Source organism: Mytilus trossulus, chromosome 2, assembly GCF_036588685.1.
Source record: "Mytilus trossulus isolate FHL-02 chromosome 2, PNRI_Mtr1.1.1.hap1, whole genome shotgun sequence".
In the NCBI taxonomy this organism is placed as follows: domain Eukaryota; kingdom Metazoa; phylum Mollusca; class Bivalvia; order Mytilida; family Mytilidae; genus Mytilus; species Mytilus trossulus.
Window position 1 is genome coordinate 13,871,456 of NC_086374.1, and position 25,411 is coordinate 13,896,866.

The 25,411-nt window shown below is 31.4% G+C and overlaps 1 protein-coding gene across 4 annotated transcripts in view; it reads right to left on the reverse strand.

Moving 5' to 3' along the window:
- The window catches only part of LOC134706548 (secretin receptor-like), a 49,113-nt gene extending 24,238 nt beyond the window's left edge, over positions 1 to 24,875 (reverse strand). The window contains exon 1 of one of the 4 annotated variants that reach the window (XM_063565575.1): positions 24,747 to 24,875. The gene's annotated coding sequence lies outside the window, so the exon portion shown is untranslated. Of the gene's footprint in view, positions 1 to 144; positions 302 to 11,999; positions 12,054 to 24,746 lie in introns of those variants that run through there. The other 3 variants (XM_063565574.1, XM_063565577.1, XM_063565573.1) reach the window with 3 other exon arrangements.
- Between the last annotated feature and the right edge of the window lie 536 nt (positions 24,876 to 25,411).

Here is a 25,411-nt window from a genome sequence, read left to right on the forward strand (position 1 = left end):
AATATATATCAAGATATTAAGGTTGAAAACATGATTGATATCATTTACTTATGACCTTCTTTTTTGAAAAAAAAAACAACAAAAAAATACAACAAGTACAAGTTAAAAAAAAATACCCACATAAAATATAAGAAAATTCCTTACCTCAGATGAGTCGTACAAATATGGCATAGTCTTGTGATTATTTGTTTTGGGATGTAATAAAATTTTCACTGTGACCTATACCGTTTAAATAGATATAAATAACAGGTGAAAGAAAAATTGTCCCTTTAATCACTTTACAATTTTATGAATCGTCTTAATACATGTTTGTATATATGATATGTTCTTTTCTGCCTCGATGTACAAACGTGATGTTTAAGATATTAAAACCTCCGATAACAACCCAATTCATCATTTTATTCGAAAAAATACACCCATTTTTTAATAAATCTTTTTTTAAGAAATAAAAGTGTGTATAAGGAAATTTAGCTGTTAGATAACAAAACCGACATTTATCAACACAAGTTTGACAAGTGTTTATTTTTATGGCTACAATTGATAAACTAATATCAGAATCCTGTGTTACATTGATAATAAAAGTGTTTACTTTTCATTTAAATCTGTTATACAATAGAAATTTATTTTCACAAAATATTACACATAATGCATGAGTAACATACTTATTCAATAAACATGTATTCAGTAATTCTATTGTTTGCCTTTAAGTTGGTCTGAAGGAGATGGGGTTCATCAATAAAATAATATAAAAATATAAAAAACCTGGACCCTACACGTACAATTACGACTGTACTCTACTATACTGAAACAATTCGAAATAATTAGTTTGCTGATATTTTCAAAAAAAAAAATCAATACTATTTCATGTCTTCGGTTTGGTAAAAACAATTCAATATATAACTCATACATCTGCTTTCTGTTCATATTGTAAAGGAACTTAACAATTTAGGGAAGTTTTTATGTCTGGCCGAGAAGGCACGTAAATAATTTCATCATTATAAATGCTTAATATGTGTTATATTTTATCATACTCTACTATACTGTTATATGTGTATACTTACTTATAGGATTATTTGACTAATTATTTAAATGTAAATAATTTCACTGATGTAAAAATATATATTCCATAAGTTGTATTGCTTACGTATGAAAGATTATTATTATTATTATACAAAATGCATATATATATATATATGTGCGTTCAAGAGAATAAAATCCAATTAGATTTTTTGTTTCACGAAAACAGCAGCTACAGCATCCCGAAAAATAGTAAGAATCCATGTAAAAGACAGTCCATTACAAATCAACTACGAACACAAAATCGTTACGGATTTAAATTTATAAAAAAAGGGGGGTTACTTACAAGAATTAAAAACCGTTAAAAACTGAGTCCATCATACATTTAATATATACAATACAATTTTCTCGTTTGCATTGATATATCGTTTGTGATGGTTATTCTCATTTGCAATTCAATTTGAACAGCAGATTACTACTGTTGTCTTTTCTTACAACAGCTCCTTTAAACGGTGAAACAATGCACCTTTGTTTTACCTTCCTGATGCAAACCCATTATTTTATTTTATGAGTATCATAATTATATACATTTTTGTGTAGTTGAAGTGAATCGTGGCTATTTGTGACCCACCTATTGCATGTTCGTTGTTTTTATTTGTTTTGATGATGTTTTATTTCCAGTCCTAAACTTCTATTTTTAGATACAACATGATTTTATAAGTTTTTAAAACTCATCAAAGTAAGACATACACATACTTGAGATAACAAAAATTAAATAATCTATTTCTCCCAGTCATCTTGAAGTACTGGTAAGACATGTTAAATCGATAGTACAATGTTTAGTCGATGCATGTGTTATCAGTCCGAGCCATGTCATAAACTACTAAAACAAGTCTTCAAATATTTACACTACTGTTTCCCTATGTACACAGTTCTAATATAAGATCAAATGATAGTTTTATCCATAGTTATGATATTTAGATGCGATATATCAAACTTTTTATTCGTTATGATCCGATATGGTGATAAGTTATGAGAAAAGGGAACAACCAGAATGAAATAGTTGGGGAAGGAACTATTTAATATATGTTAAACTTAAAATAAAATAAAATGAGAACAAATTTAACACTAAGAAAGGTAGTTTTATAAATTGAAAGTTTAATATCACCACGGAGAATATTGATAGGACCGCTTAACTTATCCCGAGGAATTAGTATAGATATAGGTAATACAAGGTATATATGGCGATATAGCCTAGAATATGTAGAATTTTAAAATAAACTATTTTTAGAAAAGATACACACTATATAAAAAGAACGTAGCAACATATTGTTTTCAATCCGTAAAATGATCATCTTAAAATCCCCAATACAATGATTAGAATACATCATCATTATTGTAAACATTAACTAAGTCTGAATTAAAGCACCATTGTTAGAAGACAAACACAAACTAATAGGTTTGCAAAAGGAAAGAAACAAAAACAGGATGTTTTTCTCCTCGTTAAAACTGTATTACAATAAGGAGCTGTGGTAATGAGACAACATAAAAAAATGTTCAACTGACGAAACACAAAACCTTAAAAAAAGATAAACAAACAATGATGTATAAAAAGTATAGTATGCCCCCCAAAGGACCTTGATAGTTGCTGTCAATTACAAAGACAATGTATTCTCAACGCTTTTATAAGTCACATTTAAATCGAAACTTCATCAAAAAATTAACTTACGATTTACGTTTGAACAAATTAAAATGATTACTAGAATCGCACATGAGCTAGAACATCTTCTATTTTAGTTAACAGCTTGCAAAAAAGTAAATATCTTCTTTTTTAATTGTCAAAAAATAAATAGTGAGTATCCGAACTTGGTAAACAATTTCTCAGTTAATGCTGGCCATGCATGTAAATGAAAATCATGTATTTAAGTTCACTGTATCAGTCAATATGTTTATGTTCGCATTTCAAACATATATATTATAATTGCACCTATAGCATCACAAGCAAGAACTGACCCGAGTCAAACTTTATCCAATCACTGCTTTAAAATGTCTGTACAAAGTCAGGAATATGACAATTGTTATCATGTTTCTATATGTACACAGTTCTAATATAAGATCAAATGAAAGTTTTATCCATAAATAAAAACTAAGGATTTTCTTATCCCAGGCATAGATTACTTTAGCAGTATTTGGCAGAAAGTTTTGGAATTTTGAATTCGCAATGCTCTTCAACTTTGTACATGTTTGGCTTTATAAATATTTTGATATGAGCGTCACTGATGAGTCTTATGTAGACGAAACGCGCGTCTGGCGTACTAAATTATAATCCTGGTATCTTTGATAAGTTTTTATCGATTGGTGTGCTTGACCTTTTGACTTTGCCATTTGATTAAGGACCTTCTGCTTTGAATTTTCCGTAGAGTTCAGTACTTTTTGTAATTTCACTTCTTTTTTTAACAAGATTGTATTTTCATGATTGTTTCGTTTAAAATATTTCTATTGTTACAGTTAGGTTCCTTGGGTGTAGACCAGTATCAAATGTCTTGTAAATATCATTTGATTGTTTGACAGAACAAACGGATAAGCTATAAAAATCTGATAATATTTTGATTTTTAATGTCAAATGAAATAAATTCGTTAAAATAATGACACTATTTAATGATGTTATATCAATATTGTTTGTAAACGACAAACAATATGCGGTATACATGTAGCTACCTGAAACTTCATGTAGCGTATTGTATTTATGACAAGTACCACTGGCAGGGATAGCCATGTTAGTGGAGTAATTGTGAACAAAGTATATATGTATAATATTGTTGTTGAATAGAAAAAAAAGGGGAAAAGCCCGAACGAGAGTGTAAATACAACAAAACATTAAATGCAATTATTGGTTTGTTATATATATCAGCTAATTGAAACTTCTAATTCCACACATATATCATACCAACTAGATGACTACTCATTTAAAACATCATTAGTGTGCCCAGAAAACTAACGTTAAGATTAATATTTGATTTAATGATACACATAGGACCATTTGATTTGACTGAGCATTTGTTAATTTTTTTTTATCAATCTTCAAAGTTTATGATTGCCATATGCGAAACCCTTATATCGAAAAAAGACCTCAATACAATCTGAAAATGTGTTACAGAGATCCCATTTTTTTTACAAATCAGACTGAATACTGTCAAGGAGAGTTCCAGGTTAATTGATAAAATAATTATTACATTTTGTGTATACGTTTGGAATAGATTAATTTGAGCGAACTATATGTTGCCGAAAATAACCAATCTATAGTGGTCGTTTTGGAACTGAATATTGTCAATTTTCATATATTGCAACTGTCAATTCTTCATTAAGAGACCCAATATGATGTTACAAGTTATTATAAACAACATACCTGATAAATTGATCACAAATCCCTTGAACAGTGGACACGATTGATACTCATGGTTTAAAATTTTCATTCCAATATATCGATTGCATAAAATCTAAAGATAAAATGTTAAATTGACAGAAAAAAAACCCATTATGTACTTCTTTTGATAATTATTCAAGGAAGCAGGAAAGATATATAGTTCCATTTCACTTATTCCAAATGTCGTATTCAATAGTCAGTATATATTTTTGTTACTTTTAAACAGTCAAAATACTATACTACCAACCAACCTTTCACATTAATCGTTCACCATTTGAAATGCATAACACAAAAAAAACACCACAGTCTTATAAAGACATAACGCTTTAAAATATATCTTTCCATGGGCAAAGGGTGACGCTAGTGGAGGTATGTTTTTTTCACCTTCACATGATTTCGCCTAATAGTTTCTTAAAAGAGTTGGTACATATTTTTGCTTTAGTTTTATGTGTTGTGTTTGCCCTATTTCATTTTTCAAAGACTTGTTTTTTTTCGGTATCAGTATTGTCATTATTTTGTTTAGAAGATATAATGTTTCCATTTTATTCTTCTATTCTGTCATGTATTAAGGTTAGATAATTTACTTGTACAGATAGTTGTTTCCCGTTTGTTTGATGTGTTTAATCTTTTGATTTTGTCATATGATAAGGAACTTTCCGTGTGAGTTGTCCGTGGAGTTCCTGGTATCAGCTGCTTGGTATCCACTTCTTTTGTCGCTCAAACGTTTTCCGGAATAACTTTTCTAGTTCATTTAGTATTTCTGTAATACAATGCAGTATTCTAATATGACGTGCTTCTTTCGCTTTGTAAACAACACTGTGTGAAAATTCTCGATATATCTATACTTAGCGCAGACTCAGAGATATACATAATAATGGATGTTACAATATACCTCCCACGTAAATCCACATGTATTTGAACCTACATTGCAAACGCTTTGCCAAATTTATTGTATTACTAATTTTAATTAAATAAAAAACATTACAGAACTTTTATTCTTATTCAGATGCATAGCAAAAAGAATTAATGTATTGCAACTAGTTTTGTTTATTTCCTAAATATAGTAACACTGTATATTTTGTGCAATGTCAATTTCATCATGGAACACTTTCTCTACAATGAGGGGTTCATTAAGGGATGCAAATAATCTTGATATTTATGTTACGATTTAAATAAAATATCAATATACTAGCAGTATAAAAACAATATTTAGTCAATATCACAAGAATAAAAACTTTTTTGTAACCAACGAAGTTCTTATAATATTGTATTAAAATGGAATTCTGAGGTTTTCTTTTCTATTGCCTTTGATTCAGCGAGTCAACATGGCAGCTCCTTCTTTACGAAATGTCAATTTTGGATTTGACAGTAGCTAACGAGAAAACATGTAAATTAAAAATCGGAAACATTGGGTTTGAGAATTAAACATATTTTTTCTAGCGGTTATTAACGAAATAATAAATGCAAGTTAAAGATGTATGAGAATATTTGAGCTTTATCTAACAAGGAGTAAAAAAGAACAGCTCCACACACGGCATACCAACCCTCGCTTTAGTATTTAAATTAACTTATTTGTCCTATTAGAATCGAAATAATTCATGGAAGCCATATATTTGTTGTAAATTTATACATGGCCTTGGCCGTGATATTCGTTAATTTTATCCCTCGCTAACGCTCAGGATAAAATTCGAATATCACGGCACAGGCCATGTGTAAATTTCCAACAACTCTATGGCTTCCATGAATTATTTCTTAATTAGACTATATGACTGCATGCATTATTCACAGAATTGACGTGAGTAAAATAGTTTAAAGCTAACCAATGTTGGTGAGCATTTCTTAATAATATATGTACATTCTACAAATCCTTCCAAAATGTTGTAAATATCTGATTTTAGGACATTCAAAAACTCATCAAGAAGCGTAGCAAACAGATGTCTTGTTGAAAGAATAAGATTGGAAATGTTTTAAATATGTTTTAAGCAACACGCATCATTATCATTCTATCTTAGATCCATTGACACATACGCTTTTATATTTTGTTTATATACTGTGTCATATAAAGTGATAAGAGATACAATTAATAATTTATATCGTAATACGAATCAAAGTGCCCTCATTTTGTAAGTTACATACCGTGTTAACTGTTTTTGATTAATGTAAATCAATCAATACGCCACTGAAATATCTTAGTTCTAAAGAAAAACTTGATGCTTTTGTCTACAAATGATCAAAATAAATATACAAACAAACCAAAGAATACTCCTTCTAACTTTTACTACTTATCTAGGAACATAACAAATATTTTAATGGAAAGGACTGAATGAGTTGTCCTAATCAATGACAAAAAAAAAAAAAAAATACTATATGCACTTAATTAGTCTCAATTGCAAATGAAACGTTACAAAATTCGTATGAGGTTTGTAATTTCGGCTACACTTGTAGAAACCGTATATAATTACATCTTTAATTTCTAATGGCTATATATTTATAAATGGATTTAGGGTTAATCTATTGGCGCTTTCAAGATTATTCAAATATTTGTTGTCTATTGATCGTCAAAGAGTCTTTTTAAAAACTATATCTGACTTAACAACAAACAGAAGTAAAACATGCAATGTAAACCCTTCATTAATAATTGTTCTCTTAATTGACATAACTGTCCAAAATGGAGAGTTGTATCATTGGCACTCATACCTTTTCTTATATTTAATAACTGTCAAAAAGTTTTTAATATGAATAAGAAAATGCGAAATATTCATCAATGAGATAGAAACCCGTGTTGTTACACCCTGTCAGGCTCAATATCGCCAATAATTTAGGAAAACAGACTTTTTAATTTTCAGAAAGTATACTTTGTTGTTTTAATGAAATGGATGACTTCTGTTATCAGTTGCGTACTTTTGTTTATTTTGAAAGTTGCATTTAAAGAAATAAAACTTAAATGCACTTAAATAGTTTCTATTTTTTTATTAAAAAAATAAACTTAAAAAGTTTATTGTAATATACATGTAATATTAAACTACTCAGAAGATGAGGGATATACATCAATTAGACAGTAATCACTTTACATTTAAGAAATGACCGTAATATTTTTTCTGTCTATGAAGAAATAACATACAAAATTTGGTGCACACAAGATAACGCGCGTAGCGGGTTATTTAACAGTGTACACCACATTTTTTTATGTCATTTCGAATAGACAGAAAAAATATAACAGTCATTTCTTATACTTTAATTCTGAATTCCATTTTAAACCGTAGAAAACCATGAAAAAACGTTGATGACATCACGGTCACATGACTTAATTATGTCTATGGGCTTATAACAAAATAACGTCAGCCAATCAGAAGACCCGTTACATCCAAAATTAAATTATATACAAATATATATAAAAAATTGTCTTCAACATTAAAAAAGCGTTTATGTATATAGTCCAACCTTTATATGTTGTTTTCATATGACGAAACGTATTTTATTATATGTAAATTATAAAAAAAAAGTCGTACCACGATTTTCATACAGCATCATAGTTCATGTGTCTGTCCCAGAGTAGTACGATTGTCTTTGTCTTTGTTATTTGTTTTGTGATGTTTACTTCAATTCATACATCTGTTAGTTGCATATCTGGAATTTCACGTTTTGTGTTTACATAGTGCTTGTTAAATCTTATGATATGGTTCTGTTTAAACAACAAATGACGACGTAAGATTCGTTGATATAATCGTTTTTGCTATTTTTGTAATCAGTAATATTTGTCTCAGTTGTAATCATACCTACTCTCCTTATCTGAGGCAATGTAAAATAACATGATTCAAATTGGACAAAATTATCACGGTGGTTATTACTATCGGCTTACAGTATTAGCTCCTTCACTATAGCGTGTTAATCAAATCAGTTTTGTTACACAATTACCGCTTAATATTGAAAGGAAGTCGTTGTTTTAGACAGGTTAAGATTAATTCAATTTTGTTATAATTTAATCAACACTGTCAAATGAGTTTGAAGCTTTTCCTTGTTTGACTTGAAATATAATTATAATTAATTCTTATAAACCTATTCAATTGTAATTAACAAATGAATAGAAGGTAAATAAAATAAAATCCATACGATTATATAAGATGTTAGAAAACGAAAATCCAAATGCTCAAAGACCTGTTACAAATACCACATACGAGCATATTTGCTGAAGTCTGATGCTTAAATGGGAGTCTCTGGATGATACCAAAAAGGGAAAAGGCATGGCATAATCTATAAATATTTTCACACAAAAGCCTTAAAACTTAGAAGCGCTGTTATGCCGAGTTTCTTGTTGTTTATTATCTAAGATTAGTAATTTGTATACATATACATATTATCATTATTAATTTATAACATATGACATATATTCTAAATAGCAGGCAAGTTCCTTTACAATGAGTAAAACATGCATATTGACGGCCTAGATGGTACATCTTTTGACATCGGACTCGGACTTCTCTTGAACTTAATTTTAATGTGCGTATTGTTATTCTTTTATTTTTCTACATTGGCTAGAGGTATAGGGGGAGGGTTGAGATCTCATAAACATGTTTAACCCCGCCGTAATTTTGCGCCTGTCCCAAGTCAGGAGCCTCTGGCCTTTGTGAGTCTTGTATGATTTTAAATTTTAGTTTCTTGTGTATAATTCGGAGTTTAGTATGACGTCCATTATCACTGTACTATTATGCATATTTTTAGGGGCCAGCTGAAGGACACCTACGGGTGCGGGAATTCTCGCTACATTGAAGACCCATTGGTTGCCTTCGGCTGTTATCTGCTCTATGGTCGGGTGGTTGTCGCTTTGACATATTCACCATTTCCTTTCTCAATTTTATATTGATTTTTGACGGGATTACTTCCCTTATGTAGGATGAGTAGAATATATAATATTACTAAATTGTATTGGTGAAAATTGCCTTAACAGTACAGACAAAGCATTACAAACATGAATCTGATTTAATTTCCAATGAAGCAAAGAATATGCATGTCAATAAAAATGTAGAATTATTGTAATTTTTAGTGAAAACACTTATTATGCATAGATTCAGTATTATATTATTTTTCTACGAAAGCTATTTATTCCAACACATTTACGTTAAATTCATAAACCACGTTAGTATATCTTATTTTCTTTCTTGTTTGATACCTCCGCTGACATTAAATGCAATTATAATACATAATTAAAATATAATGTTTTATTTGAATTGATTTTACTGTCTAGGTGTCTTTTTTGCTATGAATTCTCTTCTCAAAGACCTGCTACAGGAAGTTTTCTTTTAAAATGTTATGGTATTGTTACTTAAATTTCCTTTTTATCGATTCAAATTTAGAAGCCGTTATTCAATTCTGTTTTGCTGGATAAATTATATAAGTAAACGCGTTATATCTTAATAAATCGCAACATAAGATATTGATGCAAAATGCAGTCACGCTTACATTTGCACTTTCAGCGGGGTTTTGTCTATTGCTGCTTGTACTATACAGGATATTCAACTATTCTAAAAAAGTAAATTCGATTCGGTAACGAAATTGTATCATAAATTTCACTAGCAAGCTGTTTCATTCTTACATTATATGAATAATCAGTAGATCTAAAAATATTAAACTATTGGCCAGGTAGTGCAACTAATTTTAAGAAATATCAACATCATAAATATGAAGCTTTGAACTCAATTAAAGCAGACTTATATTTTGTCGGGTTAGACAGCTCTAAAATAACGGAACGGTATATATAGGTACACATGAAACACAGCAGACAGGTTTGTTTAACAAAGGTAAGAGTTCAGTGATTAACTGAAATTGCTTTGATGTGTTAATTAAGATACTATTTTAGGCTTTTTGTTAGTTGATGTCTTAACTAAAATATAAATGTTGAAACTAATTTTAAAAAGGCTTAGAAGGCAAATACAAGTTGTTCTACTAATGCACACAGAAAGTTGCGATTAATCACTTCTAAGGGATTTGACATTAATGCATTTCTTTTTCAAAAACCAGATTTGAAAGTTTGTTATTTCAAAACTGAAATGTATGTTTGATGTAGATCATGATATATAAAGTAATATAAAATCGTAAGAATAACTAACCGATTATTTCCGATTAAACAAATGATAATTTGTTGTAGCTTTATTTTAGAGCGTTTTTATAGTGGTCGTCTTAATCTCTATTTGAACTTTTATATTCTCAACTTTCAATAATCTGAGAAATAAAGGCATAGTAACAACACAAGAAAAAAACATACAATCCAATGGAAAAAGTTTTGCTTTTCTTATCGGCTCTAAGCATAGAAAAAAGAATAAGAAAAGACAAAAAAACACAAGGTACCAATCTAAGACTACTCGTAGTTAATGAAAGCTCATTCAAAACAAACTAATAAACAAACTATACTATCCTGGACATCTATCAGTAGGCATCAGTCATGCAAGGACACAGAACCAGCTGTGTTCATAACCTTATAATCATACATAGTTGATAAAAACCTCTTTCTAAATTTCGTGCGGCCAAAGCGCTTTACTAGATTTACCATAGTCAGCCAGGCAAACTAAAACCAAACATTTAAAAGCCAGGGATATATTCATAATTATGCAGTGACGAAACGTTTACAGCGAACCTACCAAAAGGGACATACGAAAAATAACTAAATTCAATTAGGTTCAAATTAGTTGTAGGTATTTAGAAAATTAGTTTTCTTTATTTTTTTCTTTATCAAATGAAAATTTTAGACATTATGGTGACAATCACTGAAGTACAGAAGAATAATTTCTGAACGAATGATACCTCACAAACTTGCAGTCTAACATCAGTGGTATTTGCACAGTATTTAGTTATATTTTAATTAATTTAGAACAAAATCAATATCTATCCATTTGAACAATATTCAAAAATTCTTAAGACAGTATTAACCTTTGAGAGAAAAGAATTTCAAATGATCAAAGAATCAAATTTGAAAAGATCGTATCTGATACTCGTTTGGCTTCATGCATATTTGTGATCTGAGCGTCACTGATGAGTCGTATGTAAACGAAACGCGCGTTTTGACTACCAAATTATAAGCCTGGTACCTTTGATAACTATCTAGAATAACGTTTTTGGAACTTTCTTATAGCATTATTCCATGAAGATTACACAACAAATACTGAGATGGTTTTATTTAATGAAAGGACGATATCTTCATTATTGGAACATCTGTATGTTTTTTATAATTTTCTTTTAATATAGTGTTTAATTAATGTCAACTTATTATCAATACTTTCCAACAATAATAAAACAAATAAAAAGTTAAATCACATGAATACTTGACTCTGGGGAAAATTCAAAATGGCAAGTCCCCAATCAAATGGCAAAATCAAAAGATCAAACACTTCAAACGAATGTATACTAAGTATATTAAGTACAGTATTGTAACATATAAAGGAAGTATCTGATCATAAATGTCATATTTAAGATTTCAGATTTCACCGTTTATTCCTATTATAGTTTTGCAAATATATGTCTATTAATACATATTTCAATATATATTACGTGTAAAAATCCAACTTACCGATTGTTTGATATATTCCTACACACTATAAGATTTGCTATTCTCTGATCTATCTTCAAATGTAGACTAAATAATTAAGCGAAAGATATTAATACAAAGTTTGATGTATTCAGAATATCGAATAAATCATCGATGAGATATTCCACAGGGTTTGTCAACATCAGCAATTGACTTACAACACATTAAAGCAGATTCGTTATCATGTTGTATGATTGTAAGACTTTCTTTGAGAAAAGAGATAGTGGTGATCTTACACCAAAATGTATACAAAATCGTTTAAACAAGTGTGTAGACCATATGATAAAATGAAAATAAAAAGCTTGTGTAACCTGTGACTTCCCTTATAAATAATTTGAAATAATATAGAAAATGAAAAACATTCTGAAAATTAGACATTTTCTTTATGTCAGAAAAAAAGAAAAAAAAAGACAAATACACCTAAGAAATAGCTACGAAATAGCTTTTGTGGTTTGTGAATTCGAACAATGCATTCGTTAAAATGCAAAAAATGGTCTCCAATAAGTTGTATGTTTACTACGTGGAATGGAAAGGTTAAGAAAATTCCCTTTTAACACCAGATAAAAAAAAATACACTTTATTGATACAATACGTCCGAAGCAATGTTTTAATTTCACCTTTATGTTTTGAGCTTATTATGTCGTTCAATTTATCTGAACTTGAACACCGATTTATTTAGGGGCCCACAGAATCCTGCTCCGGTTGCAGAATTTTCTCGCTTTGTTGAAGATCCACTGGTGGCTTTCGGCTGTTTTCAGCTCATGGGTCTGGTTATTATCTCTTTGACACATTCTAAATTTCCAATCATAATTTTATTTGAAAACTTATGATGTTTGAATATCTCATGAGTAGTTGAGTAAAAGGTGCTAAAAGAATAAATGGTGTGCTCCAAGTTCAATAAAAAAAGAAGCCCACTAAAAATGACAGAAACAATGCTCGACTATATCAAACAACAACAAGAATGAAAACAACTGTCACATAACTAACCAATTCCACTTACAGTCAACTTTTCCTTCAAGTTGGAACTTACTGTTGGTTTAATAATTTTAAATCTATCAAAGGAAAAGAAAAGAAAGGTATATTACAAATAAGGGCAACAGTAATATACCACTGTTCAAAATTATAAATATAAATGTCGAAATTATTTGTGTTAATAGAAAAGAGTGAGAGATTCAAATTTCATGTGCTTGCATTGCGCGGAAGTGGTGACAGAAAACGTGAACATTCTTTGTACACAACTGTTAGATAGCTCACCGATAGCAGATATTTCAGTATGTAGCTATAATAAGTCTTTATCTTATTTAAAACATAAAACCCTTACCCTAAACTATAAAAATGTGATCTTTGTGTTTTCTAATCTTGATAAGTTTGAGATTGCATAACCAATTATTCCGGGTTTCTTTCACTTGAATGTCCGCATACCAATGTTTTTGTAAATCAAAAAGCAGAAGACGTTAGAATGACATGTTTACCGGTATCATTAACCTATCACAGTTTGGTTTTAATGTGTTACATATTCTTTCACTTTTTGGATAAAGTACTTTTTGGTTATAATATTATCACCCATAATGTTACTTTTACTTCACCATTCATAATTGGTGGTTAACAACGTCATTTCATATAACTCATATAAGAAACATAAGCTCTGCAAAAAGCTGTCTTATAAGATGGTTGGTCAACTTAATTAGTACACGAGCCGACCGGATATCAAAACACTTTGGACATTCTTATCACCAACTGTCCTTGTAAAACGACGAGACTTGATGTCATTCCTAGAATTTCAGACCATAGTTTTGTGTATGCAGAAATGAACAAAAATCAAATGACAAACAACCAAAAACCAAGAAATTTTTTATAGAAGAGATAAATGGGACAGCATAAAAGAGAATACAAATTGGCTTTCAATCAAAATTCATCAGGAAAGTCTGAACAAGAAGACAAACATTAATATACTATGGAACATGTTCAGAGGAGACCTAGATAAAAGTATTTACCAACATATATACCTCCAAAAATATGCAAGACTTAGAATATTTAGAGGCGAACATACCACGCCTACAAAGAAAATAATTTAACCATGCTACTGGTGAGATTTAAACACCTGAAAAAAACTCATCAAAGAAAATAAAGACAAGCCTATTGGAAGTAACTAATATATAGAAGACATGATAACTCCATAAGATAACGATTACATCCGTTGACCAACAAATATCTTATAGACCTATATCAAACACAACTAATAAAAATGGAATGACACCACTTAAAGGATTTGGTAAATTAGAAACTGACTCAATAAATTAAGCAAATATTTTAAACGATCAACTTTTCCGCTGCATTTCCCATCAGTGATAGACATTTTGAAAAGAACATATCTACCAGAAAAACTGTCCAGACAGCGAACAAATGATCATCCCAAATAATGGAGTCGAAAAACAAATAAAAATATATAACCACACAAGGTTGTTGCTGGAACAGACAACATCAAACCAAAAATGCTGTAAGACCTAGCTTAATCTTAACCATCATTTACAATTTAACAATGGATAAAGGAAAAATACCTGACGACTGGCGAACTGGAAATGTCACTCCGACATATAAACAATGCCAGACATATACAGAAGCTAGGCCAATATCCCTTCCATGTATCTGCTGCAAAATTATAGAACAGTAACCAATAACATCATGAAACATGCAGAGGTAAATAACATCCTATACCCAATACAACATGACTTCAAAAGTTAAAGATCATGTGAAACATAACGCCTTGAATGAGTCGATGACATAACAAAAACCATGGAAAAGAAAAACAATCAGATCTACTAATACTCGACTGCTCAAAAGCTTTTTGTCCCACAGCTTACTTCTCAATATACCACACCATTATGGCATCTGAAGTTAAACAAACAATTGGATACAGGAATTTCGAACCAAACCCAAGTAGTAGTTTTTGAAGGCGAAACATCTGACAAAGTGAAAGTAGAATCGGACTGTGACATTAACAACCTATCAGAAGGCCTAAAATCCAAAGTCAGGCTGTTTGCTCAGACAACGACTGTCATAGACTCCACGAAGACCTGATAAAGCTGGAAAAATAGGGAAAATCTGAAAAATGGACTTCCATCCTGAAAAATACAGGGTACTCACGGTCACCATAAAATAAAATGCAAATCAAGTGCGACTGCAAACTCAAAAACACAGAGAAGTGCTAGAAACTAAGAAACCCACAAGAAAACATTATCAGCTTAAAATTTTACCGACCCACATTCAACAACGAACACCATAGCGATGACGTAAAGCAAAAACAAATCAATTTATGCGTTCATAATGTTTATTGTCAGTGATATTTTACCGTTGTCGATTGTGGACATACAAAACTTTAGGCATTGTGTCGAGTAAATAGACTTGAATTACCAAGTGCCAAGCGGAAAACATCTGTAAACAAAAATCTGAGACGAAATGGTCAGTTAAGTCCAGAATAATTTGAAGACAAAAATGGCATCAGCTAAAGGTGTTAATTTAACTCAGTTTGGTCAAACAGGCAAATGAGAGCATATATCGGATAACAGGACATTTCATTCAAGACTAGACAATTCATTCTGTTATGCTTTCATGTAAACGCTTTAAAGGCAATTTTGCGGCAGAAATTATTCGTTACGAGTATGAAGAAACTCTGGCGGTATTATATATTGCTGATGACAGGATGTGCACAGTTGTTACAGATAATGCCCCAAACATGGTGATGGGGTTTAACACAACTGTGTCAGGATTCGAAGACACCATGCACAGATGATGGTGATAGTGGTAACGATAAACTGGAAGATATAGATTGTAATGATGAACACGAAGATATCAAACATTTACTAAAACACTCCATGTGTAATGCTCATACACTAGAACTTGTTGTAAAGGATGGCTTAAGAGACATGACATCGAATATGCGTATTGTCAGTGCAAAGGCGTCCAAAGTTGTCAATTTTGTTAGAGGATCAATTCATGCAAGTGAAATGCTAGAAAATTAACACAAGTTACAAGCTACAAACGTTACGAGATGGACTATCAACGATCAAATCTGTTTTGAAAATTTCAGAAGAAAAATTGAACGAATTTGACAGTCTAGTTAACTTGTCAAGTTACAAAAGGATTATTCTTCATGAATTGAGCTTAGTTCTTGATCCATTCGAATATGTGACACTGTTGGTACAAAACAATGTTAGTGCTAGTCTTACAATTTCTGTTGTAACTCTGTGTCTGAAACACAAAGTAAATCAGCTGTCAAAATGTGTACAACATTAAGATGATAACAACATTGAAGAGCTCAATAAAAACTAGACTGACTCGGTTTTAAGACAATGACTTTATTTTGGTTGTCATACTGGATCCCAGATTTAAACTTAGATGAAGTAAGCCTGAAAAGGTTGTCCCATATACATTATTACTGAAAATCACGACAAGTGCTTTTGATTCACCTCTAGGTGATACTGTTGATCAAGAAGATGGATGTTCACCACAACCTAGGAATATTAAAAGTGACTTTTTCAGTTGCATGCCTCCTTCTACTCAATCAAAGAGAAGACACAGGTACAGAGGTCATGTGCAGTACATGCTGTTGACATTTACTTGTCTGGTCCATGTGAGGAATGACAGAATATTCACCATATTGACTTTGGGCAGTATTTGGAAGATAGAAAAATATATTATGAATCTGCACTGCTATGCGAGCATCCAACGACGAATGCAGAAAATAACACATGCTTCACTTTTTCGTGACTCGAGAAGACCTAAGAGAAATAGTCCTTCGTCAGCCGTTGGTAAGCTTCACCAGAGGAAAACGGTTCAAATATCAGATATGAGTTTGCAAGGCAGGTTAAAAGGGTATTCCTATTTCAACCACATTTGTTCATCATGCCAACTGAAGGGAAGCGGTAGAAATCACGAAAGACACCCAACAAGCATTAGCCATGTATGTAAACATAAGGCTCATCAAAGTCGCCTTTACTTGTTCAGAACCATTCAGCATTTCAAGTTGGACACCCTACACATAAATTTAAAACTTTCAAAGAAATTACACGAAGCCTACAATAATAATTCTTTATAAGCAACAACTTTTCAATTAAAAACCCACATAAACTCATCTTCGAATACCAAGATTAGAACTGTGAAAGTCAGATATGCGATTCTTCTACAAAAGAATCAACAGAGACGCTTCTATCAAAACGATAAAATGCCAAGATAGAGAACTTGTCTCAAAAAAATTAACCACGTCACAAGTAACACTGCGGTCCACTGTTGTAGGTAATGACTTTTTGGGAGTTTAATATATTAGTCTGTATTTAATCTGGTCGGTGCGTTTTTGTCAAGGTTTTATTCATCAACTTTATTTTAGATATTGTTGAATTTTCTTCCTATTTATATGTTCAGTTTTCCCACTATGTTATTAGATTGGCAAATAGAATAATCATCAACACCTGCTATTTTGTTCTTGCTCTGTCTAGAGCAATGCATTGGTAACACATACTGTAACAGTAGAGAATTATATGGAAGATTCCATGTGCCAGTGACATGTACAGCCAATGAAAATAACACTTTATAATAAATGAATTTATAATATCATTTTATGGGATAGTATATATGTTATACAAAAAGTTTGCTATTTATTAATTATTTAACCGATTTTAATTTATCTAATTTTTCGTAAATTTTAAGACAAAATCAGCTTATTTCTAGAAAATTTAAAAATAAAAATAAACTCGAAAACCAAGTATTACAATGAAGCTATAATTCCTCTTTATTTGTAGACATTTCGATTGTACAATCAAAATCAATTAATAAGCTCTCATGGTGACCGACAACGGTGGTTTACAGCGCTTTAATGCTGTCATTCAGATAACCAATGTGGCTGAAATTCAATTTTAGAAGCTTTTTATTTTTTTACTTGGCATTTTTTTAACTATCCGTGTCACATTATGTTTATTTCACTGGACAAAGATTCCACTTCATTGCATTATCTCGATTATTAAGTTCCTATTGGTGTCCATGTTAATATGGTATACCTTTCTTCACAAAATTTCCTTTGAAATTGTCAATATGTGTGATATCTAATATGTAAAAGTAAAATGATAAATTGCTTTGAAACAAGATTACAGATTGGTTCAATTGCTAATTGAATAACGAAGGAGCCAGCTACATCAGACATTTAAAACAATTTAGGTGAAAAGTATATTGCTGTCTTCTATAGGGAAGCAGGTATATGATTTGCTTGGTAATTCAACCATGTTTATAAATCTTTTATTAAATCTTTATTTGGAAATTGTTTGCTACGAATATTTTAGTCTTCGAACATAAAACTGCAATCCCAGTCTCAAGCAGCAAAATCTAAAATAATTGCTTAGACAAAGAATTTCATCTCGCAACTTGGTTCAAATCTGGGGCAACAACTGAAGTCCTGTTTAACTTGATCAGAACAGAACTAGAATTGAAAAGGGCATCAAAAGACACCACCACATAATTATTTAAATCTTGTCTGGGACAAGCGATCTCCAGACAAAGAAGGGGAAACATCATATTGAACTCTACAATAACAGGGCTACTAAAATTATAGAAGATTAATACAAAAGACGTATAACTATTGCTAGCAATTATCAACATGCTGAAATATAATTGATTAATTGTCCACTCATACCTATATCAAACTGAAACAAGAACAAAGGATATTAAAGATCAGAAACATACATGTTGAGGACTTCCTAGTGACCAAACAAAAATACAGGACTTAAACGGTATAATATACGAACTTAACAGCAGACTCAGTAAAACATCAGTAAAAACAAGGAAATACATTTTAGATGGCGCAAGAAAAGGAAGGAACAAACACGTTAATTGATCAACCTGTCAAGTAACAACAAAGACGGCTAAGTCTAGTCATTACTAAGAACATATTGCTTTACAAATACACCGAAAGCTTCAATTTAGATCAAAAATCTTGATTCATACAAATCAACAAAAATTGAACAAGAGGAATTAGACAAATACACCACACACAACCATATTTTACCTTCGATACTTGGACGTTTAAAATGATTGAAAAGAACATACATGTATAGACTCAGCTTGAAACATCCTTCATCTTGCAAGTACCGTAAGTATATGATAGACGATCATGCTTACACTCACTCTTTGGAAAAGACAAGCTTTTACTGCACATCAAGTAAAAGTTTCAGTAATAAGAGTACACATATACTCATCGTACCCTTCCTGGGTGGCATTGAGAAAAACTCAGGACATAAAAGATAACGATTTCCATGGACGATAAGCAAGTAATCATGTAAACACAATCCAAAGATTTTTTACGACTGTAACAAGTGGACACTGCATTGGAATGTCGACCTATAAATGCATCACCCTAAGCAAAAGCGAAGACACGATGACTTACCAATTTGGCAAACCAAACCACTTCATCAAAAATATGTTTCATACCGAATGGCGATGACAGCAAGCACCCATCATTAAATATTTTAAGCTATCCAGTATTGGCAGACAGTATATCAGAAACATCAATGTCATCAATATCAGGATCAATCTTTAACTCACCATCATTTATTTTAAAACCAATAAATGAATTCGCTCCTTCATGCATAACAGGAAACAGAGCGTAATACTAGAAGGGTCTGTTTCCACATAAGTACCAGTACCCTCTGGTGTACCCCAATGCACAGTTTTGGACCATTACTGTTCCTAACATAAATTAACGACACGCCAGAAACAGCATCAATAGCAGAGATAATGATTTTTGCGGATGACAACCTACTATTTCGAACAATCACGAAAACAAACAAAGCAGACAGTCAACGTCTCCGGAAATAAAAACCGCTAGTGGAATACTGAAAAAAAAAACAAATGGCAAAGTCATGTCAATTCCCAAAAAACTGCCTTGTCATAAAAATATCACGGAAAAAATCGACCAGTGATACAAACAACATATAAACTGCACTTTGAGTAAAGACATGTTTTCCAAATTATTTAAAGATTAGTGGGATTATTACTTTAGTTAGCATGGCTAAAGCCAAACTCAATGACATTCCGTAAGGGATGACTACACTGTATCAAGAGCGCGGTGCACTTGATTCAGAAGAACATATGGTCATTGAAGAAAATGAAAGTTTTACCACAGAGGCGGTAGAAACTTAAAAGGTAGTAGAGTCTGTGTGCTCTTCTCACAAGGCGAGGAGAAATATCTCTTTTCGATAAGATGATGAGATGTTGTTGGTCGAGGGGACAGACGAAGATGTCAGACAGACCTAGTCTGACTTAGATACCAAAAACTCAAAACGGAAATGGGACGATTCCGTACCTTACAGAAAAGTTTTTTCAGCAGGGGGCCCAAAAACAACCTGCAGTCTGTGGGAGGCAGACAAGCTCTTTATCCACCAGTTTCAGGGAAGAGACCTTGGCAGGGAAGCAAGTCACAGAACAGACAGGGGACTGTTATGGTCAGAGCCAGAATCAGACCCAGACCCAACTTCAGAACAACTAAGTGTTCAAGAAACCTGCAAACCGATTGAACGGAACAGAATGAGATGAATGGACATGTATATGACTGGTATTCCAAACAATTATTACAGTATTGTGGAAGTGTTGTGGAATATAATATAAAGAACATTTATATACAATTTTTTCGTGGACTATAAAGAAATCACTGACTTTACCGTGTATACTTTGTGAAATATTTTGATGTACATTTAATAATACAAATGATTATTTTCAAAATAAAGAAAACAAAAAAAACTGCATGGCCATACTATAGACACTATTAAAGCTAGCAGTAACAATTGACAACAACCTAACCTGGGATAAACACATAGATAATACAGTTGACAAAGATAATATAACTTTATAATTAATACGCAGAAATTTTAAAGTCTGTACAAAACATGTACAGGTAGCTGCATATCTATACATGGTAAAACAGGTTGTTGAATATGCATGCACAGCATGGGACCCAACAACCCAAGATAAGATCAAGGCAATAGAACAGGTACAGAAAACAGCAGCATGCTTGTGAATAACAACTACTCAAACCATACACCTAGCTGTGTCACAACAAATGTAAAACTCTAAAATTGGAAAGCCTCGAAGAGCGGAAGAAAAAAAACAGGCTACGCATGCTATTCAAGGTCCAGCTTGATCTTATAGACATAGACCGTCACCAATATTTGACCCCAAATGATAACCTAACCACCAGTAAACAGCGCTTCCAGCAAAGAAATAAATGTACAGATGCCTACGACCATTCTTTCTAACCGAAGGACCACCAGGGATTGGAACAATTTACAAAACACAGTTTATTTACTGTTATATCGGCCAAAACAGTTATGGGATTCAGGACCGCTCTTTGGACGGAAGTAGATAAAATCAGTTGTACATGATAATAGTTGTGTTGCATTGAGAACGTTTTAAGAGAAAACGTTCTGTGTTGCTGTCACTGTACAAGGTTTTCGCGCGGAAACATTCACATTCAGTTTTAAATCCGGATCCTTACCTAGACGAACCCAACCCTGTCCCTTTTCAAGTATGCCTTCCCAATACAGGAACCTGAAAATTTAGTGGTGGTGAATAGTTTGTGGCCTGACATATTTTTTCGTAATATTTTTATTTTGTAAGACATATAAAAAGTAGAATCACAAATATACTGACTTCCGAGGAAAATTCAAAACGGAAAGTCACTAAACAAATGGCAGAATAAAAAAACCTCAACACATCAAACGAATGGATAACAACTGTCATATTCCTGACTTGGAACAGGCATATAAAGGAACTCTATCTGCAATGATTTCTTGCATTCAAAGATATGACTTGAACCAAATTAAATATTGAAAACGTTCATGTAGTTTTTCTTTCGGACTTATTCATAATTAATTTCCATAGGAATAGTGTTACAACAAATTATTACATGTTTTTATTCGGACTTTTGTCTATATGAGTAGAAATGGGATTCCGAAAAAAGTCTGTCGGTAATATTTTAAAACGTACGTTGTATACAGTTTAAAATCATCATCCTTCTTACGAAAAACATTTAGCATTAAGGTTACTAAACATGAACGTTTTTTTGTTGTTATGAAACTGACTTTTTTCTATGGAGGAAAAAATCTGACGAGCATGTTCCAAGTGCGTTTTGCATTCAAATGAAAAGTATTAATAGTTTAAATTACAGTACCATTTACGACAAATAAACTGTTTATACTGGTCTTTACAAATTCAAATTTCAAATCTTTAAGAAAATGAAATGCCGCCAATCACATAAAGGAATTCCACTGAAAATGCGAAACAAGCTTTACATTTCTTGGATAAAGAAAATATACAGCAATCGAAAAGTTATATAGAATTTTAGGCTTGCCTTGTGTTGATCATTAAGTAAATGTTAACTTTTGACCAACATGTATATGAAGTCAAAAATCACACATGATGATCTAATCACAGCTCAAGGCGTCAAATACATATGTACTTTAACTAGGTAAACATTGACCATTCAAAGCTACTGATTTTTACATACCATTATTGTATTGAGGTGTTTGATGTTATGATTATAGACAGGTAGATATAAGTACATGTCAATAAAACTTTTTAAATTTTTATGTCAACTTACGATCTTTTGTATTCACACGTATATAAAAAAAAATCCAATTGAAAAACCATAAACAAAAAAATCTATGACACATCTAAACTTGACAAACCTTTTTGGCATATGACAAAGACTTGAAAAGGTGCAGAATGGCAATTTAACCCTCTATACAAAATAGCAATTAACTTCTGATGACGTTTAACCTTCTTCAATTATATATTCATCTGTTCTCATGACAGTCTTAGTTAAAAAAAACACTCTAACTTTGAAACTAACAATGCTAACTGTGTCGAATGTGACAACATGCTACATTTTAAGAAATCAAGCAAAGACAGAAATTGATGTCTTACTAAGCAGACTATTTACAAAATCATATTTAAAAGTTTTCTCTGTCTGATTTAAAAGTTCCTTCGTAGCATTTGTTGTTTGCGTTTACACTCAGTAGGGCAACACGTAGCACTCAATTCACAAATCGTATAAAACACTTAACACTATTCGTTCGCGTACTCACTCAGTAAGTCAACACATATATCGGTAATTCACAAATCCGATACAACACGTACATTTTTGTTCGCATGTACACTCAGTAGAGAAACACATTTCAAAGTGCGGCGCTTATTCGTTAGTTCTCCATTACCAAGTCATGTACAATACGCGACACTCCGCGTATACACCCATTAGGGCATCGCTTAGCACTCAAATCACAAAACCTACACAACACTTAAAACACTTCGTTTGAGTCTTCACTTAAAAGTGCAACACGCAGTTCTTAATCACAAATCATACACAACACGTAACACTTCTTTCGCGTACATACTCAGTAGGGGAACGCGTAAGGTAAGGTAACACTTCATTCACAAATTCTTTACAACACGTAAATCACTTCGATCGCGTACACACTCAGTAGGATAACATATAGCACTTCATTCACAAATCTTTTACAAAACGTAACATTTCGTCCGCGCATCATGAACACTAATCAACGCGTTATACTTTCAAGCAACGCGTTGCAATTGAATTATTGAACATACAAAGCTAAATTGATTGCAGTGTTCAGTCCGAATAAAAGCTGCTCCTATATATATCTTTTTTTGTATTTTTTGTATTTGTTAAATAGATATATATTTGTATATATAGTGTCTCATAAGCCTTTCTACGCTGGGTATTTGTCTTATTTTATTATTGTGCAATGTATATTATATAAACTGTATAAACAATCTGTAGACAAGTATGTGACACTTTAATAAAATAAATCATTATTATTATTATTATTATATCTTTGATTGAAAACATGATTCTTGAAATAGCTGTGTTAGAACTCTGCAGTCGTAAATGAAAAACACTATTACATTTGATTTCAATCTTTTAACGTATTTCTTTTAAAAACGGTACCAATTTTGTTAAAAATACGCTCATATATATGAATTTGTAAGAAATTAATATGTGAATGTGATTCAAAACATCCTTTTTGGAAATTGCTATTGTACATAGATTCTGATGAATCTTTTTTGGAAGTTTATTAAATCAGAAGCACATTGACATATTTGTAATTTGACCGTCCTCCCTTTAACTTTTACATTCACTTTATAAACAAAATTTATTTTAGATATTTGAATTTAATTTATATCAATCAGATTGAAGTGCCGGTCTTAATAACTGTAAATGTCTTGTAGATGTTTTTATATCATCAATGGATACATGTGTACCTTTATTCATTTTTACATATGAAAAAAACCCGTTTTTCTTCTCAAAGACGATAATGTGTATTGGTTGGTGTGAATGGTAGTGGCAGAAACATCAAATATTTTACTAGGGTTTTATTTCGATGCTATTGAAGTTGAAATACACAATAATGGAATAGATAAAAACAGACAAAACTAATAATTCGTCTACCTTTCAAAATATTCGCACTATATAATTATTGCGGACTATATATTTAAAAATCGAATATTTTTAAAAGTGGGATTGCCAAAAGTAATTTTTGCAAAAACATTTTGCGTCATTAGACTAGCCAATCCCGTGGCATTTTTTTTAAAGGTTTGATTTTGTATAAAACAAACATAGTGTTCCGTAATTGAAAAAAATAAATGCACATCGTCACAAAAAGCTCCTACCTTACTGTCATTCCTTGATACTATCCTGTTAAAATATTCACTGACTTTGTCAATATTTTAATATTAAGATCTACTTCAATTGGAATTTATTATGCGCATACAAAATATGTATGTGATTGAACTATGACACCAAACCATTATTGACTTATATTGAAAGTTTTGAACAAAGAATGTGTGTAAGTTTTAAAACTTTTGTATAAACAGTTACCTTACGTGAACAAGATGATAAGTTTGGTCTTTGTATGTTATGTTTGCCTTTTTAATTGTCCCTTTTCTAATTGGAACAGTTCGTCATTGATCTTATTGAAACAACTTATTGAAGAATTTTACACTTACATGAATTGAAATGAAAATAGATATTGAAAATTCAATCACCACATACTTTTGATAAGGAATATATCTTTGTTTAAACAAAAATATGGACTATTATTTTCGCAATGTTTAAAACATCAATAAATGGTCTGACGTTTAAACCAAAGTTACACATTGATGTGTAACAAGTACTCTGACGATCTCAAATAACCCAACTGACACTGACAACCAAGTTTTTTTTTGTTACATATACGATATCGATATTTTTCAAAATGATGAATTTGACAAATTTAAAGCAAATCTTACTTTCAGAATAAGAGTAACCCAATGAAGAAAATGTGCAATGACTTATA